The following is a 26,119-nucleotide window of genomic DNA, read 5'->3' on the forward strand; positions in this document are numbered from 1 at the left end:
CAGCCTGATAATAAGGAATTGCAGTAATCCAGCCTAGAAGTAACAAATGCATGGACTAGTTTTTCTGCATCATTTTCAGACAGGATGTTCCTGATTTTCGCAATATTACGTAGGTGAAAAAAGGCGGTCCTTGAAATTTGCTTAATGTGAGACTTAAACGACATGTACTGATCAAAGATAACTCCAAGATTCCTCACGGTGGTGCTGGAGGCCAGGGCGATGCCATCAAGGGAAACTATATCTTTAGATAATGCGTCACGGAGGTGCTTAGGCCCCAGAACAATAACTTCAGTTTTATCTGAGTTTAACATTAGAAAATTACAGGTCATCCAGGTTTTAACATCCTGAAGGCACATTTGAAGTTTAGCTAACTGATGAGTTTCATCTGGCTTGATCGATAGATATAACTGAGTATCATCTGCATAACAATGAAAGTTTATGGAGTGTTTCCTGATAATATTGCCCAAAGGAAGCATATATAAAGTGAAGAGGATTGGTCCGAGGACAGATCCTTGAGGAACTCCATAACTAACCTTGGCGCGCATGGAGGACTCATCGTTAACATGTACAAACTGAAATCGATCTGATAAATAGTGGTCAATGGTATCAAATTCAGCACTAAGATCTAATAAAGCCAGTACAGAGACAAGTCCTTTGTCTGATGCAATAAGGAGGTCGTTAGTAATTTTCACCAGTGCTGTCTCTGTGCTATGATGAGCTCTAAATCCTGACTGAAAATTCTCAAATAAACTATTGCTCTGTAGAAAGTCACACAGCTGTTTAGCAACTGCTTTCTCCAGATATAGGTTAGATACAGGTCTATAGTTGGCTAAAACATCCGGATCAAGTTTGGGCTTTTTCAGAAGAGGTTTAATTACAGCTACTTTAAAGTACTGTGGTACATAGCCTGTTGATAAAAATAGATTGATCATATCTAGTATAGAAGTGCTGACTAAGGGTAAAACATCTTTAAGCAGCCTAGTCGGGATGGGGTCTAAGAGGCAGGTTGATGGTTTAGATGAAGAAATTATTGAAGTTAGTTGGTAAAGATTGAGGGAAGCAAAACAGTCTAAACATATATCTGGTTTTACAGCTGTTTCTAAGGTTCCTGAGTTAAGAGAGAAGTCGGTGCCAGTTGAGGGCAGGTCTTGGTGAATTTTGTCTCTAATAGCTAGAATTTTATCATTAAAGAAGCTCATGAAGTCGTAACTACTGAGAGCTATGGGAATACTTGGCTCAATAGAGCTGTGACTCTCTGTCAGCCTGGCTACAGTGCTGAAAAGAAACCTGGGGTTGTTCCTATTTTCCTCTATTAATGACGAGTAGTACGCTGCTCTGGCATTACGGAGGGCCTTCCTATAAGTTTTAAGACTATCTTGCCAAATTAAACGGGAATTTTCCAGTTTGGCAGAACGCCATTTCCTCTCAAGTTTCCACGATATTTGCTTTAATTTGCGAGTTTCAGTATTATACCATGGAGCTAACCGTCTTTGTTTTAGTATTTTCTTTTTTAGAGGGGCTACAGAGTCGAGTGTCATTCGCAGCGAGCCTGCAGCACTATCAACAAGATGATCGATTTGGGAGGGACTGAAATTAGCATAGGAGTCCTCCGTTACTTTGTGACTTGATAATGAATTTAGAGCTGATGGAATTCTGACCCAATAATCCCTCCCCCTGTAAGCTGCTGACTTCTGGCTGAATTCATCCATGGTTATTGTTGTTTAAAACAGAAGGAGAACATGGAGCTGCTCGTGGACTTGGAGGGAGCGTTCCCATTAAGTGCTGCAGCAAGTGCTGCAGGAAAGCCTGGACATCTTTTACTGTAAATATTGAGACTTTTTGCCACGCTGTGCAAACTGTGTGGTCAGGGGCCGTCTAGGAGCCCTTGACAGTTGTGAGAAAAACATAATGAAATCTTTGGTCGCTGATCCACAGCGTTGGTCTTGTGGTGGAAACACCCACTGATGGCAGATTTTTGACAACCAAATATTTACCACACCGGCACCAACAGAAAAATCAATCAATTGGAAAATGAAATGACACATAAACACTCTGATTGGCCATCTGCTGTGGTGAAGAGCCTTGCTCAAGGAAAAGTGCGATAATCAAACCAGCGACGTCCCGGTCCTGAGCAAGATTATCATCGTTAATGAAAATGAACGAAATAACGAAAACTAGATGTGAAAACTGAAATAAGAATTAAAACGAGGCTTTACAAAAAAACAATAACTAACTAAAACTGTATTGTAGGTTTGCAAAACTAACTAAAATTAACTGAAAGGAAAGAGTAAATGTCCTTAGTTTTCGTTTATTTATTTCATAGGACCTAAATAAGCATACATTTCGGGTGGAAATGAAGCCGGTGAAACTGATGCTGCGGGGCAGTTGGTCCAGCTGGACCGGCAGTTCAGCAGTGCGCATGATGATTTGGCGGTGTGTTATGATTTTGTCCTCCACGTGAAGAGCTGGCACGCTGCATGTCCGTCAAGAGAGCCCGGAGTCAGGGCGCCGTCTGGCCGCAGCGTAGCAGGAGGTGACCGATGTTACGAGGAGAGCCCCGTGTGACATTAGGGGGAGGCCAACTTAGCCGGGGAGACCCAGATAGGGATCGTCTGCGTAGTGGGTGGGATTTCAACATGTTTTCTATTATCTTTTATACAAACATGTGCACAAAATAATATGAATGCAACAACTGGAGAGAGTTGTGTTTTGTTTAGTTTGGGTTGCAGGTAGTGAGTCACTGTCTTGGTGGTTTTCTTTATCTTGTTCTGTTCTGGTGGTCTGGCTTAGAGCTCATCCTGCATATCTGATGAACTTGTCCCTGTGTTGCGCTGGGTTAACAGTGTCTGCTGGTCATTATATTACTGCATGTAACCTAGTGTGTGTTTTATGGGCTCATTGATACCTCAGCCAGCCTGTCTCTTTGTGCTTCACATTGTTTTAATACATATTTGATTTGATTAATAAAGGTTTAGATTTTAATATAACTGCTTTCCAGTCTTACCTGCCTTCAGGGTGCTAAGGACCTGTTGTTTGTGGCTCAAAGGGGGGCTTCCACTATCTTCCAATTTCTTAGCTGTGGATCAATTGTATTTCACCTCCATTTATTGTGTTTCACCTATTTAACCAAGAGTGACAGAGCTAGAGACTGATTCTTGGAACCACTGGGTAGAACGATTAGGGTAGTTTGCTCTTAGGATTTTCTGTATGTGGGTTAGAAATTATACCGTAGATTGCATGTGGTTCATTTATTTGTAGTATATATTTAGATAATGTGTTAGTACTTCAAATATTTATATTTGCTTAGTGTTTGGGCCCCTACGTTCAAGGTGTCTCTTTTCACAAATCTGCATTATTTCTAATGATTTTACTTGTATTTTAATGTTTGATGAAAAAACTAAACTGGACTGAACTAAACTGGACTGAGCTTGGCATCGTGCAGCAACAAAGACTAAAAGTAATAAAAAGTAAACACTTTCAAAAAACAAAAACTAAACTAGCAAACCCACGTTAAAAACTAATTAAAACTAAACTGAAAACAAAATGTCAAAACGAAATAAAAATAAAAACTAATGAAAAATCCACATCTATAATAACCTTGGTCCTGAGATCACTGTTCCACTTCAGCACCTCTTTGTCCTCTGTATTGTTAATCTGACAGGATATATCCAGTCTATAAATAAACACCACACTTCTGTTGTAGTCTAATCACTCCTTTGTCTCTTTTCTACCATCTGCTTGTTGTCATTGTCCTCAGCCCCCCTCGAGACTGTATTGGGGGACGTAGTGATATTCTTAAGACTGATGGGCCCATTTAGACGCCATGAAACTTTAAAAACATGAAATGTTTCCTGTGAAACGTCTCAAGTCCTTGTGAATTCTTCCTGAATCCTCTAAATCGAAGCTGCGTTCACTTTCAGTTGTTTGGCAAAAGAATTAAAACTCAGTTGTGCAAAAGAACCACCACCTGTCTTTTCAAGGGTCTTAATGCACTTTATTTATGTAAACCACACAAAGAAACGGATCTGTCCTGCAGCTTAAAGACATTCACCACACTGAACTGGAAAAACCAACATGTCAGTGGATGTTTTGAGCGTGGTGCAATGCAACTCAGGCGAAATAGGCGGCCGTTCTCACTCCCAGGGCGTCAAAAACCTAAGCATCACATCCTTCGCCATCTGGTTCTAACGCAAATGGCAGCCTTTACCTACATTGTTCACACAAAAGTGGACGTATTATAAATAACTCATAAATCAGAATAAAGTTGGGGGTTGGGGCGGACAGGTGGGCCAGAAACTGGACAGTGGCACGGTGGTGATATAAATAAAAATAAAAATAATAATAATAAAAATAATGTGCATACTCCCGAGCATAAATCAACAATAAACATGGTTAAAACTGACAAAAAACTATAATTTATCTACATAACCTACTTCATCATGGAAGAAGCACAAAAAGCAAGCAGTGATTACCAAATCAATGCAATTTTATTTATATATTACTTCCAGAAGATGATGCATCTTAAGTACCAGTCTTATTTTGATGCAAAGATTTGTATCATCAAAAGGCGCCAATTTGGCGTGGTATTCAAACGCGTTTTTTTCATTTCGCTTGTCATTTTACGCCTACTGTCACAGGTAAAAATCAGCGTGTGTGGGATATAAAGGACACTAAGGTGACGGAGGGGTGGTCGGGTGAGTCAGTCCCTGACCCAGGAGACCGGCGTTCGTTTCCCGAGTGAAACAATAATCACACCATCATACGTTTTTTGGTGTGGGGTGGGGATGGTGCAGTGGATAGACACATGCCTTTGGTGCGAGAGACCTGGGTTCAATCCCCAACTGTGACACATCCTCCAATGTGTCCCTGAGCGAGACACTTAAGTCTAAACTGCGTGAAATGACACGAAAACCTTAAAATGCGTCGACATGGCACGCCGAAATGTCCTTAAAAGTGCCGTGCTATTTATACGCCATTCCATGATATGGAGTTGCTCTGGGGCGAGAACGGGTTGAAATAGGAGTTGCTTTTATAATAACAATGTATGAAATATCAAGGTAAAATACAATGTGGAGGGAATCTCTGGCAGCGATGAACCTACAGACAATTATTAGTTGAATCTGCAGCTTCTTGGCTTTACGGAGCTTCAGAGTGACTCTGCGTGCGATTATCATACCAACATGATACAAAAACAAAATGAGGTTCAACTTCAGATGCACCACATGGCCAAAAGTATGTGGACGCTACACCCATTTGTGACAAAGGGCATTAATCCAGTCTACACTGTCAGGATGTATGTGTGCAGAAGAAGAATCGGGGGTAACTGGAAACTTTTTTATTCTATTTGGAGAATCACTCTGGCAGTAAAAATGTTGATGACTTTGCAGTCTTGATTTGAGTTTATTGCACTTTGAAATAAGAGGAACTTGACAGTCTGTCATAGCGGATGTCAGTTTGACTTTTCAATAATAAAAAATAATGAACACAGTGACGGGAAACAAATCGATTTGTGTGGGACGCCCAAATACTTGTTTTTAAAACACAAGATTACAGCGACATAAAGAAATCTGGAATTCTGTGAGCGCAGCACAAAAGCCTCCTTCCCTCTCACTGTTTGTGTCTGTCGTTGTTTTTATATTCTATGAAATGAAGACATGAATGGCAGCATCATTACCGTCAGCGCGTCGAGCTCAGAGGAAACAAAGGAGTGGAAGGATCAGATGTTTTTCAGACGCAGAGGAAGACCATCGTCAAACTAATTGTTCTCTCAGTTTCTCATTTCACTGCTGCACTGGGTCACATGTTCCTTCATCACCATGAACACACACACACACACACACACACATACACACTGGTTTATTCTGACTCAGACCCACAAACACTCAGAGCACCTCATGTGGATTCATCCGCCGCTGGAAATAGTCCCCAACCAAGGCGCTATTTTCTCCTGTTTGGTTGATAGAAACTACAGTGAGCAGCTGAATTTACTGATCCTTGTTACATGTAAAATATGTTTTGGATTCGCACTCCAACACATTGTTGTTTTGAGTCTGCACATTAGATTTGTTCTCATGTTCAGACTCAAATAAGGAAAATAAAGAATATCAGTAACGTTATTCTTTGATGAAAGAATATCCACAGACATTTTAGAACAGCGGTCTCAGACTTTTTTTTTACATACATCAACTGCAGCAACACAAAAACAGAAACACTTTATTACTGCGGCCAACAGCACTCCGATTTACGACGCTGCACCGGACACCAAAACGCCTCTTTCTAAACCTTAAAGACCAGAGAACATCGGCTCTGCTCCTGAATACATCCTGCTGCATTACATTTACAACAACACACACACACACAGTGGCTGTAGCTCCGTGTGACCCGTTAATAAGAGCTGCTGTTTGTGTTTTTGTGTTGTTGTAAGAAGCTGCAGGGTCCAAACAGCCACTGGTCCCTCTGAGCAGGTTACTAATAAACACTGAGATCCAGAAAGAGAGGAGGAGGTACCAGGCGATCCAATCACAGTTCTTGCAGTCGGCGTCGCGGCGACGTGCAGTTACATTTTTGGGGAGGTGCACGTGAGGTTACAGCGTGGATTCGAGGGAGATGTAGCCTATAAACTGGCTTTAAGATGTAGAGCTTAGGGGAGGAGGTGAGGAGGAAAAGGAGAGGAGTCTGGAGAAAAGAGACGGGATGAGTAAAAGGTGGAGGAGAGTAGAGAAAGAAAGAGAAGAGGAGGGAAACAGAGGAAAAAGGAGGTAAGAAGAAGGACGAGGGAGAGGAGGAGGCTGGATGAAGAAATTGAGGACAAGAGAGCAAAAAGGGTTGAGAAAGAGAAGGTGGAAGAAATGGGGAGGGATTAAGAAAGAAAAGAGAAGAGGAGGAGAAGGAGCAGAAGAAATGGAGGGCAAAGAGAATTACATTTACATGACACTTTTTATCCAAAGCGACTTACAGTTGCTGTACATGTCAGAGGTCACACGCCTCTGGAGCAACGAGGGGTTAAGTGTCTTGCTCAGGGACACAACAGTGGGTGTCTCACAGCGGATTCGAACCCATGTCTCTCACACCAAAGGCATGTGTCTTATCCACTGCACCATCACCACCCACCCATGAATAAGAAATAAAGATGAAAAAAGGAATAGGAGGAGAGGAGGGATTTAGAAGAGGAGGTGGAGGGAGACATGGAGGAGGATGTGTGCAGTGAGGAGGAGGAGGAGCAGAAAAGGAAGGGAAGAATAAAGGAAAGGGGAGGAGAGAAAGAAGGATGAGGACAACGATGAAGGGAAGAAGAAAGAGGTGAAAGGAGCATGAAAAGGAGGAGTAGGGGAGGAAGGGAAAAAAGGAGTAAATATACAGATCTTAACAAATCTTTAATAAACATCAAGAGGAGTTGTTTTATTCTCGTTTTATATATTTGATTAAAAAATGGCTGTTTTTTCTACATGTTCAAAGAGAAAATCCTGTGATTCTGTGTATCGCCGTTCTTTTAAAGTAACACGTCACCATGTTACCTACATTATCTTTAACTTTGTCTGAATTTATAACTAATTAACCGGCTTGACAGAAGCAATGAACCAGCTTCTGTCATCTTTGTCTTATTTTCTCACCTGATCTGCTGAAATCTTTCACGTCTTTAAATAAAATCAGATTTGTAGGTCTCAGAATGACTGAATCGGCCCACGTGAGATTTCCTGCCCTGCTTTGCTTTCTCCTGTTTTTTATTTGGAACGCCGACACTGTCTCTCTGCGTATTATTCTGTACGTCACCGTGCATTTAGATGCATCACCAAAAAGCCGTAAAGAGGCCGAGCTCCTCTCTGCCGCTCGTCCGGCGCCTCTCAGCCCTCCCTTAACTGATGAGGAGAAAGAAAGTGTGAAAGTCTAAAAACGGCGTCTTGGCTTTAAATCCATACGTCCGTTCATTCATCAGTGGAAGAAAAAAACAAAAGACTGTAATTACATGGAGCTTTCTGAGCCTAATGTGGGATTGATTCGTAACTGCAGGACATCCTTGAACCAGATCCTGAAAAAAAAATGAAGAGAAGAGAAAGGAAGAGGAGAATGGCGCCTTAAGTGAATTTAAAAATGCAGGAATAATTACACATATACTGCAAACTAATTAAGAAGCTGTGAACTCTGCGGCCTCATTCCTCCCTCGCAGTGATTACAGGACTCATATTTCAGACTCTCGCAGCTAATTCTTCTGCTGCAAACGGACGGAAGCAACGGGCGCAACTCGACGAAAATGGACCGGTGACATCAGACATGGAGTCCAAAAAAAAAAAAAAATTAAAAAGGAAGAAAGTCAGACTCTGGTTACTATTTCAAAGTCGTCATATTAATTGTGTTGGAGGGAAAGAAAGAAGAGAAAGTCTGTCTGCTAAGAAACATGGACATTTTTATAATTCAATGGATGTAATTTGTTTCTGGAGGAGGCTGATGAGGGCCGAGGCAGCAGGGAGGAGAGGACACAGACCACCAGAGTCCAGGCTGGAAAATGCCTACAATCATATTGCCTTAATAAGTGCCTTATGCCTTATGCCTTGCCATAATAAGTAGAGTTAAGCATATCCTTGATATCAATGCACTCCATACCCTGTATTGTGCTTTAATACAGCCATATCTAACCTACTGTGTAGAGGTATGGGGCAATAATTACAAAAATGTAATACAGTCACTTTTTTTGCTACAGAAAAGAGCTATACGAATTATACACAAGGCCGCCTATTTTGAACACACAAATCCTCTCTTTCTCAAATCAAAGTTATTAAAAATGCAGGATCTTGTAAAATTTTATAATGCACAGTTCATGTTCACTATTTATTACCTGTGAACATTCAAAATATGTTTTCTCATAAGGAGCAGTCGTACAGTTTGAGAGGTTTTGGAAACTTTGCGGTACCAATGGCGAGTTCCACCAGGAGGAGTTATTCTATGTCTGTTCGTGGGGTTACTTTGTGGAATAATCTGGGGCTTGAATTAAAGCAGTGTCAAGGCATTCACAATTTCAAACGTCTTTACAAACGAAAGGTCTGGTTTCATTACAATGACAATGAGGTTTGATTGTATTCATGTTGTGCAGATTGTTGGATTAGTTGTCATTTATTTACCCTTGTGGTATTCCGTCTACCATTGTTGGTATTTGATTATCATTGTTACCTGTGGAAATATTTGTATATTATTAGTATGTATGGTATGAATGTGTGGTTTTGACTTGTGCATCCACTGTTTCTAAATGAGGGGTTTTTTTTTGTTTTTTTTTATTATTAATATTTTTTCTTTGAGATTATTGATGAAGGAAGCAGTTATTTTTTGTATGTACAAATTCTTTGATAGACTGGGGTGGGGTTTAATAAGTTTTACGTCTTCCCACTCCATTTCAAGCATAAGTGTATAAGTTATTATTATTGTGTATCTTTTCTGTTGTCACACTATTTTGCTTGAAATAAATAAATAAATAATAAATATTGTTATCAGAATTCTGATCGCCAGAGTCTCTGAAGTCCTTGGAAGATAAACAAAAACTTGACGATAAGGAAGGACAGTCTGGTTTAGTCAAAATATACTAAAATTAGAACATCACGTTAAAAACACTCGTCAGCGCGTTTTATATTAAAACCGCTGAACCTCCTGCAGAGAAATACATCCTGTCTGAAAACTAAAATCACAATATCACAAAATATAATAATGCAATTGTGTGTACAGGAAGTTATCAGCCAGTGATCAGTGTGTCCATATTTCACTTTTGTTTAAGGCTTTTATTTGGTGAAGTAGTTGCCATCACACACACACACACACACACACACACACACACACACACACACACTGTGCTGATGGCAGATCAGCGACCAATCACAGCACTCTAATGCGTCTCGGTGTCCGTATGCTGCACGCTAAGCGTTCATCAACACTGATGTGGAGGAGACTCGCTAACCAGCATCACCCTCACCTCTCTGGACCAACATCGCGCCAAACTGCTTCACCGCAGCCTCACCACCGTGTGCCGCCACTGGCGTCACGCTACATAATTGACTGACCTGCAGATGGGGCTCGATGGCTGGAGCCAAAACTGACAGGAGCTGAAAGCAGAGCCTGGTTTCATCCTTTGTTTCTGTTCATCGGTGACCGACGGCGCATGTAAAGACTATTCCCAGTCCAATTAAAGTCTAATCATCAATAATACTCAGTGAACATGCATCTTTATATATATATATATATATCCAGCAAAATGGACACAAGGCCCAGCATGTGAATAAAGATTAAACCACTCATGATCTGCGTGCAGCAGTCCTGGAAAGTACATTTAGTCCAGTACTGTCGTTCTTAAGTACAATTTTGATTTTATACTTTAACTCCACTACATTTATTTGATGACTTTAAAGAGCCTGGCATTAAAATGTGTGATGATTGCAGGTGACCGCACTGCAACGGGACTGCGCTTGACCTCATGACAGCACAGGTGTAAATGCACACGAGACGCATTGAGGACAGATTGCGATCCGAATATCGACAACGCTTCGTCTGTATGAAACCAGACCGGGACCTTTCTCTCACTCTGAGCCGTGAGAGTCCAAACAAAGCTATGCTGACGACGCTGCAGTCACAACCAGCAGGTGTGTCCTCTGACTGTCTGAGAGAAGAGAGGAGCTGATCAACATGTTGCTTTCTGTTCTTATTATTGTGCTTAAGGTAATTACCCTGATGAGCTGCAGCGAGTGCTCTGCTGCCTGTTTTTGACCCTGGTACATACATCTATCAGAAAGTATCTATAAAAGATTTTAAGTCAGGCTACAAGGATTCAGGAAAAGGATTGTGAAGCTTTTTGTTATTATCCTACCTTTATCATGGAGTCACATCATAGTTTGTTCTTCTGAAACCAAACCTACACCCTGGACTCTAAACTTTGCTTATTAAATGTTAGAGAGAAATACTTTTCAGGGTCTTTAAACTTTGTCTCTGATTCTTTTCACTTGTTGTAAGACAAGGGTTCAATAATCGACTGAATGACTTGTTAAGTTGGTGATGTTTTATTTTTTTTTTTGAGTGCGTAGAAATCCTCAGTAATACCTCTCCTCAAGCGGGGCGCGACATGGCGGTGACAGAGAATCTTTCTGTGCGGAGAGACGAGCAGGAAGAAGAGGAGCGGGGCTTTAAGTCGGCCTGGATTCGTCCTCCTCTCTCCTCTCTTTGTGAAGCCAAATCTGCCGAGTGGATTAGCCGAATCTTCCAGCTGCTCTTCAAAGTCAACTCTGCTCCGAAGCCCCCTTCCTCCTCTCTCCAGTCCATCTTCTTTTGCTTCTATAACTTCTTAAAGCGGCAGATGCTCAGAGTGGATTTATCAGCTGCTGTATAATTTAACAAAATCCTTCCACAAAGACCTCAGCGGCGACTTACAGGTGGAGAACATGCAAAGAGAAACACACGGAGAGGCCGCACAAATATTCTAACCACGACTGCTGCCAGATAAAATGAGAATTAAGAGAAGCCGTGTCGGTGTGTTCTGCACGTCATTTTGCCTCTTTAAAAGGCAGGAGTCGCTCTTATCAGTCTGTGGAGCGGCGGAGCGACGGTGTTCACAGGAGGATGATAATATCGCTGAGGAAAATTTCATTTTGAGCTCCTCTCATCCTTCCTCTTCACTTAATTCGTGCTGTCAGTGAAATGTGATTGAAGGGTATTTTTTAAAGGTGACACTTGATTGACAAAGACAGACATTATTTGAAGTCTGTCCATCATGTAAATCAGAGCTGATTATAGAGTTTCAGTCTGTAGGAAGTAAAAACCCAGAGGAGTCTGAGCCCTGCTTCCTCTGCAGGTTACAAAACCGTTTTTATTCCACACGACATTCCGGATTAATTACAGGTTCACATAAGACTAAAAACTTTTACTAATTTGTTCTGTGAGTTAAATCACACCGCGGGATCCTCTCAGAGCTAAACGTTTGTCGTGAGCCTCGGCCCCTCTGTGGGGGTTAGAGTGTCTGTCCAGACGTGACTGTGAAGGTCTAGGGCTTATGGGAAATGGTGTTCGTTAAAAAGCTGCTAAAAGGTAGAAATATAAAATAAACTATATTAGATTGTTTCCTTATCTAAACACATGAAGCGAGCCACAGATAAAACTTGGAACAGAGAAAGACTCAAATGTCAGTGGGATCTTGATGGTTTTCTTCCCTCTGTAACAGCCAGTGTCACAGTTTTGGGGTGGCTAGTGTTTGTGTTTCATGTTCCCTGTTTTATTTTGAAGTTTCTCTGCCCCTATTTTACTTCCTGTTTCTTTGTGCGTTATAATATTTAACAGTGAAGAGGTGGTTGGGATGGAGGGAGGTCCAGAAACTGGACTTTCAACCAGGACACAGATGTTTGTTTCCCGTGTGAAACAAAAAGTCAACATTACATTTTTTTTATTTAAGTTGCGCAAGTAACGCTACTTAACTTACATGTACCCAAATTATGGTCTTTTCCTGACCCTAGCCAAGTACTTTTGGCGCCTAAACCGAACCAAATTTCAATGTTTACAAATGTATATATTACAAATATATTACAATTATTTTAAAAAATATATTATTTGTGTTTTTGCTTTCAAGCTCATGCTAAATTAAGTTTATATTATTAGTTTGCATATAGGACATAGAATAGATATGGATTAAGATATGATGCAAATTAGGCATAAACAGATCCTTACAAAAGGTTCCTATGTACGAATATGCACAAACTGGCATAGAGGGAATACAAACGTTATCTCGGCTGCAGTCTGAATGGAAGCAGTATGATGCGGATTCGGGACCATCGGCGTTAAGGGGTTAACAACTTGTCGTTTTAACATGGCGATGTTTCCCAATGCTAATGCTTCATTTTGAAAGTCTAACCGGACGTTGCATATTTATTGTTGCTAACTTTACCAGATGTTACATATATATTTTTGCTAACTTAACCACGGAGCCCTAAACATTGAAAAACGACGCTAAAGGGCTAAACATACAGATATATATGTAATTCGGGGTTCAGTATCTTGCCCAAGGACACTTCAACATGCAGTCTGGAGGAGCCGGGGATTGAACCGCCGACCTTCCGATTAACAGGAAATCCTCCTGAGCCACAGTAGTGTAGCGACAAGTGCTACTCTAATCTGATCTTCGCCCTCTGTGACTTCCCTGAGTACAATTTTGAGGTACGCTTCTTTATACTTTAACTCCACTACATTGATTTGATGACTGCGGCACAACTTTCACCGACTTGATAGTCAAACGTTGCGCCTGCAGCCGCCTTCTTCCCACGAGGTTTCGGTGTCATGTGACATGGTGTTTTGCAGTTTTGCAGCACCGGCGAAAGTCAGACATTTCTAACCAGCATGCATCACTTTAAGTCAGCACAGCATGAAGTAAAATGCACCTATTAAAAAGACCAAAGTTCAAACCATGTGGAGAAAATCAGACCTTTCTGTTAGTTTCATGTGTTAATGTGAGGAAGGCTGCAGCCTCCTCGTCGCTCCACACACTCCTGATGCTTCCAGCTCAAAGTTAGCATTTATTCATCAGCTCTGTTTCTTTCTTCAAACGTCTTTTACACACAACAGGATACTCTTTGTTTAGGAATATTTTTTATGAGCAAATTTAAATTAAAATTTTATTAGTGGATAGCAGCTTGAGATGCCGCATCTCGTTTTCAAGAGGGTCCAAAAACACACATACAAAAAAAAATACAACATAGCGAGTACAGAAAATACAAAAACACAGAACAAACTGAGAAAAGATATTTAAATGTTTCCAATGAACTTTCAGCAAAATACCAAAAACAAAAGACACATCATGGTTCAAACATGGTATAGCTAGTACATCACATTTAGTAGAGATACACAAGTCAAAACACTTCACCTCATTACACAATCAGGACAAACATTTGAGATTCAGTGCAGACAAGTACCACATAATAAAGGTAGAGGTCAAATCCACAGGAGGTAAATCAGTTAGTTGATTACATGAAACAAATTACAAACAACACTGTTGACATGCAGAGAACCTAAATCTGCGAAAAGACGAGATGGATCTCAAGGAAAGAGGGAGATTGTTCCAATCGCAGGTAGCCTTATAATGAAAAGCTCCAAGTCCAGCAGCTGAGAAGATTCTTGGGACAGTAAAGACAAGATATTGCATTTCTCTAAGTGGATATGCAGAACTACAAAGAGTTCTTTCAGATATGGAGGACAACTGAAATGGGCACATTCCAAAATAAATTGAAACCAATGGAAGTGTCTTCTTGAATTTAGCCGAAGCCAATTTAGTGATTTATACATTACAGAAACAAAATTTAAAATGTGCATTTAAAGAGGTGAATGGAAACACACAGACAATCAGTATTTTACTATTTAAAGAGCAGTAAAATATGATTTCATCCCTGACAGGTGCAGTGTCACAACCTTCAAACAATAGAAAAATATACTGCGCTCTAGTAAACAGGGAGTGATGCCCACATTAGATCAAGTCTATGAAATATTGATGTGTTTCATTTTGTAAATAGCGTGATGTCTTAACTGTAACAGCTCCAGAAACACAAGGACAGTTAAAAGTTAAAATACCACCTTTCCTGCCACGAAGGAAACCACAGGACCTCTGTGTGATCACATGGACAGATTCGCCTGCAGCACCTGCCGTGCGGTGGCGCCGCCCTCTCCCTGCGCATTAACGCAACTGACAGTTCAGCTCTTGACGTGGCCCCCAGTGAAACCGGGCTGACAGAGCCCCGCCGCTAATCCGGCGTTAGCAAGGTAGCTCTGGTGCTGGCGTCTCTCCCAGCTGGAGTAAATACCTGTTCACACCTCTCAGATAAGCAGCCGAGAGCCGCGGCTTTACCGTCTTTCCTCCACGACTTTCACCTTAATTAACTCCGTCTCCCAGACGAGGCTGCTCGCCTTAAAGAAGATGCTGCGAGCAGTTGAGCGTCTGAGAGGAGGATTTCACAGCTAAATGGTTTCTGTTGCATATTAACACCCACGTGCGCTTTATTTTTTTTTTGCCTCCGTAAACAGTCCAGAACTCATTAAGATCACAGATGGTTTGATTTCACTTCTGGTGATCTGACGTCTAAATAAGAATAAAATAAGGTGTTCAGACTTCATCAAGTCTGGAAGGCAGGAATTGTAGTTTATATTAAAACCATTTATTTGATCTAATCTGAGAGGGGATGCTCGTCTCTGACTGTCCCAGGTGAAACACAGACCAGCACTGGGCATGTGCGGTGACCCTCTAGTTTGCTTTAAAGGTCCAGATCAAATGTTTCCCATCGAGCAGTCACAGACTTTAGACACTTTCAGGCCGCCAGCTTGAAACAGGCACTGACAGCAGAGACACACAAAGCATGGAAGCGTTCGACAATGATGAGATGACATTTTTCTTTTTCAGGAGACGGGAGTGAATGAGAATAACTTGTGTACAATGAATATGAGAAATTTAAAGACGTCATCGTGATGAAACAAACAGGAAACAGTCCACGTGCACCTGCCTGCCTCTGTGCAGGTCTGCTGATCTGGAACTGGGCTTTACTCTCAACAACATTGCGCAAAAGCCTGAAAGACAGAAACATGAAGAAGAAGCAGCCCACCGAGGGCAGAGAGCCGGTCCGATGGATAATCGACCGGGCAGAGTGGGCAGCTGCCTCGGGGCCCAGGACCCCCGGGGGACCGTGAAAGCCCCAGGTTCACTGTGTGTCAGCTGGTTTGTGATGATGTGAATAACAGAACATGTGTTTCAGAAGATTCAGGAAAAAAAATTAAACTCTACATTTGTGAGGTGTTTTAACAGATTCACGTCTCCAGCAGGAACCAATGGGCTTGGAGCGCCACAGACAGGAAGTCAGACCGTAACATGTAGCTGGTTTGGGTTATTACAGTTACTATTCCAAGAAATGCTGCGTTACTGAACGCGCCATTCCTGACGTGAATGACGTGCTGCAGGTCAGCGGCAGCGGATTGTATGTTGTTTAAGTCAGCGGTTAAACAGAAAGCTACATGATGAATGGAGAACGAGGGAGAGGCTGTTTCTCAACACCGAGTTCGCCGAGTTCGGACTTCTGTACTTTAAAGCTCGGACTTCGGCTCGGGAGTAGAAACTCCCAGGAACGGGAGCACGCTGTCCGTCATTCAGCAATTGGAACAGTAGCGGACTTGATGACGGCCGGACCCGTTAGCGGGCGGGACCTCACATCTCCGAAAACGTCGTAGCAATTTTTTAAATCAGCTCTTGTCTTGAGAAATCAACCACATATTTGGAGTTTAAACAACTTTATTTCCGTATAAAAAAAACTCTTAAAACAACACAAGAACAGCAGGATTATAAATTACAGTCCGCTTTTTGGTGGCGAAATGCATCCTGGGATATCTGGCGATCCAAAGTCCACACAAGTCACCACCGACGCAGGCTCGGTAAAACGGGCGGAGCGAGAACACATCCGGGTATTTGGCTGTACTTGGCTTGATGCGGACTTTTGAATTGGCGCTGCGACTGATGACGTTTCACAAGAACAGACAAGAACGCAGAGAACATGAGAAGCGCCGAGCGACCCCGCGGGGCCAGGCGACCACGCAGGCGGAGTCTCGCTTCCCGTGTGAAAAGACCTTAAGATGCAAAGAACATTGTCTGTTTTAAACTCTGTGTTCTTATAAAGGTTTTGACTCGTTATAAATTAATTTCCCCGTCAATGGTTGTGACGCGTGTAACTGTCGCGGTCGCGCTGCTGTCTCTTATTCATTCATAAAAATAATCTATTAACTTCAACTGAAGTCATTTGAAAGTTAGTAGTTATATGATTTAGTTTGTTTCATGTTGCACATTTAGCTGCTGAAGTTTGGGGTGTACACGTATAATTCAAATTAGTTATTGTCATGGTTGATGTTGTTATTCTAATTCTTTTTATTATAGAGAGGTGGCGATGGAACAGTGGATTAGACACTTGTCTTTGATTCCCACTGGTTGTTTGTGTGTGGGGGGGGGGGGGTCTCAGTATATTTTCCTGCCTTTTTTGTCCTTGGCCTATCACATGCCTGATTGATGTTATTTGAATGTGTCTTTATGTTTTGTAGAGCTCAAGTGCAGTAAGAAGGCTAACAAAAAGGCATTCAGGATAGAGGAAGTGAGGATAATACTCGTGGCAGTGATGATGAATGGCTGCCAGAAATAGGAGAATCCCCCAACGCCAGCAGCCGTGATAGTGGATCTGAGGATGCTGAGAAAGAGAGAGGCTGAGGAGTGAGCAGTGAGGTTCAACGCTTCTGCATTGCATTAAATGTTTTTCACTTACTATATCATTTAATTCATTGGTTTGTTAAATACATATTTCTTCAGCTCCTACAGTTTCTTTCCTTGAAAAATGTGTGTTTAAAAAAATTTAATTCTGATTTTGTTTTTTATTCCTCGTGATTGTTTATGTACTAATTAAATAAAAAGAAAAGTTATCGATTGTTCAGCGTATAAAGTATCATCATAGCAGATATTCACATTTGCATAAATCAACATATCATTTCAAGTCTCCAGAGTACTGGTTGGTTTGTAGGTGTCTGGGGGGAAAATGAAAACTGTTGTGTAGAGTAGGGGGTCAGTAGGGGCCCCAAAACAAGTTTTTGCCCCAGGGCCCTCTTTGGATGTGAACACAAGTCTGCACATGGGATTTGTTGACAAAAATATAGAATAACAGCAGCCTGATCATTTAAATGTCTGCACACATGCTGACTTTCCTCGAGATGTAAAATATAGATAAGAATAAGAGAGGAGGTGCTTACAGGCTCTGCAGACATCTTCAGATGTGACGGTGATTCTCTGGAGGTCTGAGCAGCTCTGTTGTAGCTGCAGTTGGATCCGACCGTGGGAAAAAAGCGAGGTTTATTCTGAGCAGCTGATTCGTCTGTCTGCTTTTAAACTGTGAGATCAGCTCTTTCAGTTTCTAGTTAACCCTGGACCCTCGATGAAGACAGCTCACAGGTGAAAACGCTCGTTAGACACACACACAGATCCAGATTCAACCTGCAGAAACCTCTCCCGTCATTCATCGTCAGAAAGAAAACATAAAGAAAAAGGTGACGTCCAGCAGCAGCACGTCCCCGAGGCCTCGTCCTGTTCTTTACTCTCCACACGGTTGCTCATCAAACAGCTGCAAACTCTCAGTTTGCTTCCACTCGAGTGACCTCGTCGTTCAGACTTTTTAGCTTCTGTGGTTCAAACACTCTCATTTGTCCTTCTGGAATAACTCAAAGCCATCTGCAGCCTCGTGTGCAGATATTCTTCTGGCTTGTTTTCTAATTGCGTGTTGCCATTAATAGAAAGATTATCACACCATTTACTAAACAGTCACATTATCATTTAAATAAAAAAAGTTAGCCTAGTACACCTCTAGCTAATAATGCTACAAAATGGAGCCAGTTGCTGTAAAGAATCGAAGATAACATCTAAAACTAGCACTGTCCCCGACTAAGGATTTACACAGTCGAATCAGAATCGCCTTTAGCCGACCGATAGTCAAATCTTGTGTGTTTTTGTGCACGGCGATTGCGAGCGGGGGGGGTAGTTACTTCTGTCTTCTGTCTTTCTGCAAAGTAGAGCTCCTGAACTTCTTTAAAATAAGTGAAGAAGCCAACCTCACATTACTTTAGTTTGGGTTGATTTTCATAGAACAGCCTCCATGTAACACCCTCCTCCCCTGCCTGGTCTGCTGCCATTTAGGTATTTATACACATGACTTGCTGTAAGACACAGGACGCTGTTAGCAATGACCAACCTCCGTTTTAAAGGGGACCTATTCACCTCAGATATCTCCCCGTTCTGAACGCTCTGTTTTAAACTGTTTTTATTCTACTAACGGCTCGGTATGATGTCATTCCCAGACGGATTTCCATATATGGTCATTTGCCCCAGGCAGAGAATGCTGGCCACGCCCACACAGGAACATGCAGCCATATCCCTGCGGCAACCTGGCAACCACATAAGACATTGACCAATCAGAAGACAGTGGGCTTTGAGAGTGGAGGCCTTAAAGAGACAGGAGCATCTACAGCTTGTTTCAGACAGAGGCTGAAATGAAGGCCTAAATCTTTTTTTGAACAATGAATCATGCAAAGCTGCCATAGTGGAGTCACAACACCACAATATAGGGCTGGAAATGCAGTATAATAGGTCTCTTTCTCCATTTTCTTATCATTAATGTCAAAGCAGCTATTTTTAATTTAAATATATGTGAATTCTTTGGACAGTGCAGCTCCCCTCCTCCAGGTCTGTATTTTTAACATCTGTCCAAAACTGAAAGCCTTAAATGTCAGACGTGAACAAAGTCCAGACGAAGAGAAGCTGCTCTGAGGAGGTATTTTCAGAGCGGGTGAATCAACGTGTGATACAGAGAGAACAAAATGAGATTATGATGGAGGTTTTTGTTTATGTGTGGAAACGTGTGTTCTTGCGTCAGGAGATTTTCCCCAGCGTCTAATTTTATTTATTTATTTATTTTTCCACAGTGGGGATTTAAATTTAGAAAGCTTGTGTGTAACGAGCAGCCGGGGGATTTTATTCTTGAAGAGGATAAAGAAAAAGAAAATGTAACAAAACAAAAAAACTTTGCTTGAGGTTTTTATGGAACAGGAACAACAGCTGATGTGGGACGCGACTCCCAGAGGTTAACAACCCCCCCCCCCACCCATCACCGCTGCGACCGTCTGTCCCCAAGGCAACAAACACCAAACCTACAGACCGTCCTTCCCATGATGCTTTGCTGGCAAGTCTGGGGCGCCATGGGGGTTTAGGGGGGCCTGGGAGACCAGTTAGGGCAGATACCGACCCAGTTCCCCTTTCTCCTATCCATTAAAACTTTTCCTCTCTCAGGCTTCTCGCTGGAGTCCATGTCACAGCTGCTGATGCCGTTCGGCTCAAAACAACAACCGCCGCCGCTGGCCGGCTGCCTAATGGCCGCCATGAAAGCACACAGAGGAGAAGGGAAACAAAACAAAGCAGGAACACTTGAGACGGTCCTCCGGGTCTCTCAGGGGGCCCCTCAGGGCCGAGCACAGGGCCTGAGAAAGAGGAGACTGTTTGCAAACAGCAGGACGAGAGCCGGAGACTGACTGGAAAAATACAACCATCAAAACCAGTTTTTCAGGCTGAAACTAGAAAAATCTGCAGTTGTGGTGAAAATACTGATTAAAATTTTTTTAATTAATTAATTTCAGGGTTTGTTTTATTAATAGAAATAAATGTTAGTACCTTGTAACAAGACTGAATAAAAAAAATTGACAGTAATAAATCAAGAAATACTTCATTGCTGGCTAAATAAACAGTTTGATCGACTTCTTCTTATATCTAAAACAATATTAGAGCCTATCGGGCGCCGCTGTCCCGTCTGAAAGGTGCACATGGGCACAAAGTGTTCCTCTCCAAACGGATGTGGATAACGCTAACGCTGAGGTGACCTTTACAGAAATCGTGTGAATTAAAAAGAGAAAAGAAAGACAAAGAGGAGGATCAGAGGGAACGCAGCTGTTCGACACGAGCAGCTGCCTTCAGTTTCAGGAAGTTTGGTTATGTTTCTTTTATGTGGCAACAGACTGGAGTAACATCTGCTGGAAACCAATTCGCTTTAATTAAAACATGATTCCAGTGAATTCTCAGAGTAATATTTCATTACGAATGAATCCTTCTTCACTGTACAGCAGGGGTCGGCAAATAAGTCTGTAATAAGTTATATTCCAACATTTACTGTGTGTGTGGTTACTGCAGGAACGTGCTGCTGGTATTTTTTTCTTCCTTTTTCAACAAATTGATTGTGAAGAGCATCATCTCGCATTTTATGACGGCTTTTTCACAGGTGTTTCAAGCAAGCCGGAGAATTAAACACGCCATAAAGCACTGCTGCAAAAATGTTCTCTTTTATTTTGTAGGCACAAAGACTTAAGAGGAAGTGATTATGTGAGTAACTTTTGCTGTGATGACTGAGATCTGTTTCAGCGCCAGCCGCTATAATGTTTTGGGGTTTTTTTTTGCCGCTATCAAAGTAATCTGGCTGCGGGCCATTTATTATTTCTGGCCGACCTTCTTTGGCCCGTGGGCCACCTATTGCCAACCACTGCTGTAGAGGCTAGAACAAGACGGTCTTATGCCCAGCGTATAATGAAGACCGAACAAACAGCGGCAGAAATAAAACCTCATAGTGAAACGCCGATGCCCCTGAACACCACGACAGACGCAGGTGCTCTCTTGTTGGTTCAGGGTCTCGGTACAGGTGTTACACACGGGGTCCAGATTTATGTTCGATGCAGCAAGAAAGAAAATAGGTCAATGTCAAGCTCCTCTCCATCACCTGCCAATGCATCAATGCTTGTATAAAAGCTCCTCTCCGTCACCTGTGAATACATCACGGCTCGTGTGCAGAACCACACGGGATAAAATATCTGCACACCTGCAGCTGAAGGCCCACCGGTGTAAGACAGCTTCAGACAGCCACACATCAGTATGGAATGAGGACAAAGTGAATATGCGTGTGGGTGCAGACTTTTTTATTCTTTATTTGGTTTTCAAATAATTCACCTGCAGGGAGGCGGAGCTGAGGCCTGGTCCGAGGCGAAGGATCAGCGAGCTGAGTCAGTCCTGCTTCCAGTTTCGGTGAGACGGATGGAAGTGAAGTGAAACTGAAGTGTTGCGTCTCTTCTCTTTCCCTCCACAAGAATCTAGACGCCTGCATGGATCTCTGCTCCTGATTGGCCGATCAGACACCGCGCGTGCGGCGCTCGGGTCCAGGTCTCTGTGGCGTCCTGCTCCTGTCAGACGGATTCATCCGGAGAGACACACGCAGGGGGGAGGAGAAGTTTTACAGCTTCATTTGTTGGCGAGGACAAATCGGCTGCGATCTCCCCGGTGAGATTAATGGCACGGCAAATCATGGCTCATGTTGCCTCTGCGACAGGCGTTCCCCGGGTGCCGTTCCCTGTGGCTGCAGCTCATTTAAAAGCCGTATAATCTTGGCGGTGACGGTGACGGAACGGGGGAAATCGCATCGCTGGACCAGGACGCCTGACAGCTGCATTAAGGCCTGCCAGGGCCGATTCATGCCCACAGGACCCCCCCCCCCCATCACCCACTATCATTCCCCAGCATGCTTCAGTAACAGAGAGGAGGCTCTTATGGAGGCTGCTGATCTCTGTGGAGATACAGGAGAAGAGGCTGCCGCTCCCCTCCACCAACCACGATCCCCTAACCTTCATTTCACCAGAAGAACCTGAAAAGATTAAAAGTCTGTTTTTCCAGCGCGTGCTGAAATAATGACACTGAGCCGTAAACACGGCGTGACGGACTGAACATTTACCACGCACACACTATAAGCAGCCTATATTGTGATATAAAAAGAAAAAACAATGTGGACTTGTTGTAAGCAAAAATATGACTCTAATTCTGATGAAGTGAAAATCAAAAATATAAATTAAACCTAATTTTTGTGGCTTTTTCATGATTAATAGATCAGATACTGTAACTGTAAGTAAGTAACTTTGTTTGTATAGCACTTTTTGCAGACGCCAGTCACAAAGTCCCTCATAACAACATTTACATAGAAGAACAAAATCCATAAATAATAATAACAAAAGAATACATAAAACACACAATACCTACCCAGTACAGGGGCAGGGCCTAACAGTTTAATAAAAGAAGCAAAAACAAATGTTTTACATGATATTCTCCAAAAACAGGTCTATATTGTGTGTGTGTGTCCATCTTTATTTAAAAAAATAACATGTCAATCTGTGTATTTAACACATTACTCAGAGTCACAGTGCTGACAGATGAATGCTGGGAACCCTGCAGTGCAGGCTTGGTGCGTACAGGGCACGCTGGGAAAATATCAACATCAAGAAAGTCCTTCGCTGAGTGTTTTGGGGGATGGTTGTTACAATCCACCCCACCGCCGTCAGCCATTGTTTAGCATAGTGGTTTGAAATTAGCAGGGGAAATATGCATCACACGTAACATTTTAATCTATTAAAAGCCGTATAATTTCTTCTGCAATAGTATAAGAATCTAAACTAAATATAGTCTTAATCCAAACATTTACTTTCTCACCTCTATATTCTGAGTGTGCCTGTTTCCAGTCTTGATAACCTGCGGGATCAGGGAGGTAGTATGTAAATACTGAAAAGTAGTGATGTACAATAACACTTAATTCCTATACGATCCAATTCCTAGTAATACCCAGGCTGGTTTTGCCGACACCGATACTTTTTAAATATTTTATTTCTAGTCTAATGTGACCTCCCGTTTCTGTATTAATGGGGGAAATAAAGAGCAGGCTGTAGCCTTACCAATTCCAAATAATAGCTGCATAATGACATCAAACTACTGTCACATTCTTTTATTATAATGAAAAATCTCCTGCTCAGAACTGCAGCTTCATGACATCATCATATTATTGTGAATTAATCTCAGATGCTTAGCGAAGTTTGCAGTGTTGCCAAAGTATTAAAGTACCTGTACAACTACTTTACCAAAATTAGGGAATACCATAATTATACCACAAGAGGGAGTACAACTGATTTGGTTTTCATTAGGTTTAAGAGTTGTATTTCAGCTGCCATTACGTGGAACAGACTACCGATGAGTTTAAGTCCTCGCTAACAAAATGGCTGAGTGGCCGTTTTCCCTCACAATAACAATTATAAAATAAATATCATGAAATGTTGTCAATATGCTGTTGTTTTAAATCTCAGTGTTAATTATGCATTGTACAGGCCTATTCAATTTAAGTGAAACTTTAGTGAATAACTAACTGTGCTCCAACTTATTTTCCATCCAAAAAAGGAGCACAATGGAAATAAGCTGTCTGGCTTTATTGTGCTTTTATCCTTTTGATGGTATCTAGCTGGAGCATCTCTTGTTGGAGGCGCCACTTTTATATTTACAATCAATAAAGAAGCTCAATCAATCAATTTCACTGTCTTTGCACTCAGACATCATTATTAGCTTCACAGCTAAAATACAGCCAGACGTGACGGCTTTCACAGTCGGCCAGAGTCAGTATTCAATCGCGGGAAACGTAAAGGGCTGCAGCGGCTCACTTCAAAGAAGCTCCGTCACCAGAGCCGTGGCAGGCGGAAGGAGAAGTAGTTCCTATCAGCCGAGTATAATTAGACCATCCTTTACTGAGTTTAGATATCGATCCTTTTAGATGAGTATCGATCCTACAGCAGGAAACACTGGTATCAGAAATATCAATACTTTAGGATCGATCCGCACATCGCTACTGAAAAGATCACATGACACCTATCTTATCCCTAATTGGTGGCTCCTCTATAAATATTTTACATACTTTATATATGGATATATAAGTATATAATTCCACCACTTTGGTCCAGACTGGTTAATTATCAGACAGTTATCAGAGGCGTTTTATGAATCTCTGTCAATCTCTGTCAGTTTCTGAGGATTCAGTTCAATGTGGAGATCACGTCCTGTCCTCCACCTGTCAGCTCACTACAGGACGAACTGCTGGCTCACTTGTTGGAAGGTGTATTTTTTTGTATTTGTACTTTACTTATTACTTTGATTCCACCATACTAAATATTGTACTTTTTAATCCACTACATTTTTACTCGGCTGAAGTTACTTTTCATATAAAACATGAGACCAATTTATCAAACATGATGTATTGTACTAGATTAAACTACCACAAAGAAAATAAAGTACTCCGCTGCCCACCTGTTAGTGTCTCAACAAGTGAGGCCCTTCTGCTTTAAAAAGAGTACTTTTACTTTAAATTTTTACTTAATTAAATAATCTAAATACTTTTTCTACCACTGGCTGCAGCCCCGCCCACTGGGTTCACAGCCAGGTCAAACACACCTGCACAGGTGAGCCTCGTCAGGACATTTAAAGGCTGCCGGTGGACTGTGTGGAGTACTTCTACACGGATTAAATAATCTGTTTCATGCTGTGGATTCCAGTTAAAGCTGAAGATTTACACTAAAGTAAGTAGAGTTTATTAAAAACGGAGTAAAGTCTGAATGTTTCTCTGTGCTTCCCTGCAGAAATGAGAAAGTCGAGGTCAGCAGTTTGATATCTCCGCAGCAGAAACTCTAATCCACAGCAGCACACACCCACCAGTTCGACTCCGAGCTCTTGAGTGTTTCTTCTTTTATTTCCTCTTCTGCGTTTCCATCAGCAGTTCAGGTTTCATGGAAAGGGCAATCTGCCGCAATGAGCCGGCGTTTTATGACACCAAGCAGAGCAAATGTGGTTACAGAGATCCAGTTAGGGAGAAATGATTGCTTTTCAGGAAGAAGTCAAACTAAACGCTGGTGCTAATGCAGAGCAATCTTAAGAACAGTGGAATAAGCACATTTAATTTACAGCGAAATCAAATAAGTTAAATTAGAAAGTGCTCGTTTTGTTCTGCGGGCGGGAAAAAAAAATCCCTGTGAGGAAGAGAAGCAGAGAAAACAAACAACAAGCTGTCTGAGCGTCTGACAGCATCACGGCTCACAGCTGCTCTGTTGCCCACAAACACTCGCTCCTCCCTGAGTCCCTGCTCGCCTTTTCAGGTGAAACTAAATGGCGAACTCGCTCTCTGCAAGGTCGGCAAGGAGAGCGAGGGCCCAATCAGGAGGTCCCTGAGCTGAGCCGCAGGAAACGCTCGACCTTCTCTGTTTGCCGAGGGCGAGAGCGACAGAGACACTTCAGCCGGCTAATTAAAGCAGTCCAATTAGAGTCACATCACAACGGCATCAGACAGTGCTAGAAAAAGAGTCACACCGCCGTTACCTTTTTAACCTCCTGCTCGTTCTTCTCCCGCTTGACGCCTCTCCTGTCCCCACCTGAACCCCCCATGTCTTGGTCGGAGCCGCTGTAACTCACCTCGGTACTGTATTTGTCGTCAAACTGGCCTCCGTCGGTCCGTTTGCTCCCGATATGGGCGTGTTTACTGGGAGGCTGCTGAACCCGCTTCCAATTCTGGTGCTTATTCCGCTGCCGCTCCCCAACGGCGTTCCCCACTGGGTCCCCTTCGCCCCGGGCCAGAAAACCTCCTCCCGGCGGTCCAAACCCTCACCCGGTGCTGCGAGCTCCCAATCCGGGCAAAGTAAACTAACAGGGCTGCTACTAGCTGCACGG

General features: G+C 42.3%; 1 long non-coding RNA gene across 2 annotated transcripts in view; it reads left to right on the forward strand.

Moving 5' to 3' along the window:
- The first annotated feature begins 24,897 nt into the window (after positions 1 to 24,897).
- LOC119889422 overlaps positions 24,898 to 26,119 on the forward strand; it is a 63,584-nt gene continuing 62,362 nt past the window's right edge. For both annotated transcript variants that reach the window (XR_005442053.1, XR_005442052.1), the window contains exon 1: positions 24,898 to 24,978. This is a non-coding gene — a long non-coding RNA (uncharacterized LOC119889422). The remainder of the gene's footprint in view (positions 24,979 to 26,119) is intronic.

The sequence above is a fragment of the Micropterus salmoides genome, unplaced genomic scaffold, assembly GCF_014851395.1.
Source record: "Micropterus salmoides isolate LMB-PRFRI ecotype aquatic unplaced genomic scaffold, ASM1485139v1 Ms_hic_scaffold_5, whole genome shotgun sequence".
Taxonomy (NCBI): domain Eukaryota; kingdom Metazoa; phylum Chordata; class Actinopteri; order Centrarchiformes; family Centrarchidae; genus Micropterus; species Micropterus salmoides.